Raw genomic sequence first — 4870 nt, forward strand, 5'->3', positions numbered from 1 at the left:
ATGCCGCAACCGCTTCTTCAGGTGTCGAAAAACGTTGACCTCTCAGTTTGTTTTTTACGTACGGGCGGATGACCCATTAATTCGATGTTTTGGGTGCTCAAAAATGCAGTTGTTTGAGCCGATGTGTGAGAGCTCGCATTGTCCTGGTAAAGAGTGATCCGTCTTTGGCGATTGGTTTTCCTAATTTCTTTGAAGACAACTGGCAAACAAATGGTTGTGTACCACTCAGAATTTACTGTTCTGCGTTGTTCTAGTGGTACGGTTGCGACATGTCCAGTTTTTCCGAAAAAACAGGCGACCATTTCCTTGGAAGTGCTTCGTGCGCGAACAACTTTTGTTGGATTTGGCTCATCTTGAAACACCCATACAGTCGACTGCTGTTTACTTTCGGGCTCATACGCGTAAATCCATGATTCATCACCTGTCACGATGTCATAGACGTGTTTCGAAGCCCCGCGATCGTATTTTTTGAGCATTCATTCGACCAATCGACACGAGCCTTTTTTTGAGCGATTGACAAATTGTGTGGGATCCAACGCGAACAACAGTCAAATGACAGTCAAATGTTTATGCAACATTGAATGTATGGTGGTCCCACTAATGCCCAAGATTGTCTCAATCTCACGATAGGTCACATAACGATCTTGCAATATCAGTTCGCGCACAGCATCAATGGTTTTCGGAACAACAACTGATTTTGGACGACCTTCACGAAATTCGTCTTGGAGTGAACTACGACCACGATTGAATTCACCATACCATCGATAAACACTGGTCCTTGATGGAGCTTCATCGCCAAAAAATGAATTAAGTTCATCCATGCAATGTTGCTGAGTTAATCTACGTCGAAAGTTGTAAAAAATAATCGCACGAAAATGTTCACGATTTAATTCCATTTTTGGACCGATATGAATCTTTTAAGTTACTGGAAACAACACAAATAGCGCTGGTATTTCAAAACGTTCTGAGTACGTAAAAGCAAAAAACTGTCAAACTTTGCGATACAGCTGTCAGTTGCCAGATTGCAACACCAGGGTTGCCAGATCCCAAAATATAAAAGGCACCCCTCGTATAAATACGCGTACATTGAAGTTTCTTTTAAATAATATTCAACCTACTGGGCTATTGTGAGTGCGCGTCAGCACGCAATAATTTCAATTTCTTGCCCTTGAATGCGTACTAAGAACCAGCTAAAAAATATCCCAGGAACTAAGAGTGGCAGCTACCGCAGCCAATAACATGTCGAAATATAAAGAAAACCCTTCAAAAGCTTTTACAAAGATTAAGTGAATATTGGCATAATCACAAAAATGCGAAATGCTATGCTAAATGAGAGACAGTTCAATTCATTACTATTTGCTTTACTTACACACACAAACTGAAATTTGCAGCACCACGCACACATTGCTAAAGACGTGCACCGTCAAGGGACGTCGAATGATAATGAAATGCGTTACATGCAAATTTATTACCATCTGCGAATGAGCAGCTACCCTATGCCAGTAAAAATGTTTCAGTCTACATGTGTATGTATGTATTAACATGAATATATGATTGCACGTAAATTCATCTTTATACGAAGCGCAGTCTGGGGTAGAGAAATGCGCACCAGTTGTTGTTAGATGAGACCCGAGGGTTCGCTTGGGATGGCAGGCGCTAACTAATGGCGTTTAAGTACAAAGCGCTTTCGTGCAAAGCAACTAGAGCGAGGGTGAGAGTAAGTGAGAAGCGGAAGCAGTGGAAAAGCCAACTTATTTGCTATGCAGAAATATCAACACACATAAAAGTTAATTAATTTGGTGTGCTATGCCTGAGGCGAGTGGTTGCGTTTGTCGTACTTTTGCATGTGCATATGCAAATGCATTTGAGTTCACAATAATAGCAGAGCGATATGTACAGTGTGGGCCTTATAAGACCTATTAATGTTAAGCACAAATAACTTTTTGAAGTGAAAACTTCTTTAGAATCGTTGGGAGTAATTTCAGACTCGATGAAACGAAAAAGCGACACTACGAAGCGTTATATGTTGATATACGTATATGTGTGTGGCTGCGTACTGCTGAGCCCCGCTCGTATAGTGAGTATTGTAGTATGTATACTACACCGCCTATTACTTGCTTTGGTGTTTAGTTCAAGCGTCCTACGTATGTATGTTTGTATGCATGCTAGTACGTATGTGTGCGCGCCTGCGTATTACGGAGCCACGGTGAGCGAGAAGGCATTATGTTTACCTATACTATACTACCTAATACTTGCTTAGACCAAGCGTCCTACGAATGTTTGTGTATATGTTAGTACGTCTGTGTAATATACGCGTTACAACGCTCATAATAGCAACCGCGTGTGCTGTATTGCGTCCGTATTTTTATATTCGTAAATATTTTCATTTTTAAATATTTACCGCAATTGCAGGCGGTGTTGTAATATACCACAATCAAAATGACGGTGCTCGTATGGTAATTCCACAGATAGATCTGAATGCACAGCAACTAGAATCACTGTCTGTTCAGTTCTCTATAGTGGGAGAAACCAGATTGAGCAATGGAAAAACAATTTTAATTGTGGTAATTTATATTTCACCGAATCAATCAATAAATAGCATCACGGAATTCATTCACGAAAATTTAATAAAGTATACACCAGAAGTATCGCGGATACTTAGAAAAGATTACGATAAAGTTCCAATGATTTTAAGTGGCGATTAACGTAAATTTTGCATTGGACACAGCGGTTCCTTTAATTGACTTTCTCAATACAACATTCAATTTCAAAAATGTGTAACAATCGCACTGAATCGACAACACGATCAAAAATAACAATTGACGCGGTATTTCAAAGATATGTTGACAACATCGAAACCAAAGCATTTGTATCATATTTTAGCTATCATAAGCCACTCGTATCATTTGTTGAAATTGAAAACATTGAGGATGAATAATAATAAAATGAAGAAAATAAAATATGCACTTTATATCAATATTATAATGAACTTATAATTATCCCGCTCCTAATGCTGCTTTCGGCTCATTCTCTCTCAGTTTGTTTTACGGAAGGTTTCACTTCTATCGCGTCTAACCGTTAGACTGGTATTTTTTTATTTTTTGATATATATATTTTTATCTTTTTCTTTTAATTGAATTGTTGGAAATTTATTATGGAACCCTACAATACAACACAACGCGTTAAAATTATCGAGTTTTTCTATTTTTGTCAACGATCAATTGTTTTAACGCAGCGTAAATATCGGCATATGTCGGATGAAGCGCATTTCCATTTAAATGGTTATGTCAACAAACAAAACTGTAGATTGTGGGGCTCTGAAAATCCAAGGGAAACACAGCAACATCAGTTGCACCCATCTAAATGTACTGTTTGGTACGGTGTTATGGCCACCAGATTTATCGGTCCATATTTCTTCGAAAACGAGGATGAAACGCCGGAATCGATTTCAGAAGCTTCTTACAGAATATTGACTGAAAACTTTTTGCGGCCAATGGCGGAGCAGTATCCTAATTTGTGATTTCAACAAGATGAAGCAACTCCGCATACTGCTAGGCAAACTATGGACCTGCTGCGTGAAATTTTTGGCAAACATCTGATTTCCAAAAATTCAGATTTCCCTTGGTCACCTGGTTCGCCAGATTTGACTGCGCCCGACTTCCTTTTATGGGGATAATTAAAAGACAAAGTGTATCTTAATAAACCAGAGACTATTAGACAGCTGAACCAAAATATTCGAGACGAAATACTAAACCTTTAACTAGAAACATTACGTGGTGTAATGGAAAACGCGTTAAAAAGAACCAATCTTTGTATCGAGAAAAATGGGGGACATTTGCCTGATGTAATATTTCATACATGGCGGCCGCCGTAGCCGAATGGGTTGGTGCGTGATTACCATTCGGAATTCACAGAGAGGTCGTTGGTTCGAATCTCGGTGAAAGCAAAATTAATAAAAACATTTTTCTAATAGCGGTCGCCCCTCGGCAGGCAATGGTAAACCTCCGAGTGTATTTCGACCATGAAAAAGCTCCTCATAAAAATATCTGCCGTTCGGAGTCGGCTTGAAACTGTAGGTCCCTCCATTTGTGGAACAACATCAAGACGCACACCACAAATAGGAGGAGGAGCTCGGCCAAACACCTAACAGAAGTGTACGCGCCAATCATTTATTTTTTTTTTTTTTAATATTTCATACATAATTTCCATAAAATATATTCAATTTATAAGAACAATTTACCTAAATAAATGATTATTTCAAAAGTTATTTGTGTTTAACATTAGCAGGTCTTATTTTGCCCACCCTGTACAAAGGTTTATCTATTTAGAGTGAACCAAAAATAAACTGGGACACTTGTTTGTTTTGACTTCAATCCTTTGTAACTTGCGATCGATTCAATCCATTTTCAAAAGGCAAAAGCCACTATAAAGAATGCAATTCAGTATTTTATTATCATCTTCATAACCATCGTGTACCGATTACAGCTAAGCTGGTAAGCTTCAGTTTCGTCCATAACCCTCTTCCAAACTGCACGGTTCATAGCAATAAACTTCCAGCTCATAATTCGTAGCTTTTTCAGGTCAGCTATGACTTGGTCAAGCCAGCGTCCTCGGGCGCGGTTCGTTAGGAAGTTTGTCGCTAAAAAGGGTTTTTGATGGCGGCTGTCCTCCATGCGCACAGAGTGTCCTAAACAACGAGGCCTTTGGGACTTAATGTGTTAAACGACGTCTTCTCCCCGGCATACTCATCGTTGTAGCGGTTTCGTTACGTTCCATCGTTGCAGCGTATGGGGCTACATACCTTTCGGAGCACTTTTCGCTCGAACACTCTTATGCGTCTTTGCTTGTCATCCTCCAGCACTCGCAGCCG

Source organism: Anastrepha obliqua, chromosome 1, assembly GCF_027943255.1.
Source record: "Anastrepha obliqua isolate idAnaObli1 chromosome 1, idAnaObli1_1.0, whole genome shotgun sequence".
Classification (NCBI taxonomy): Eukaryota; Metazoa; Arthropoda; class Insecta; order Diptera; family Tephritidae; genus Anastrepha; species Anastrepha obliqua.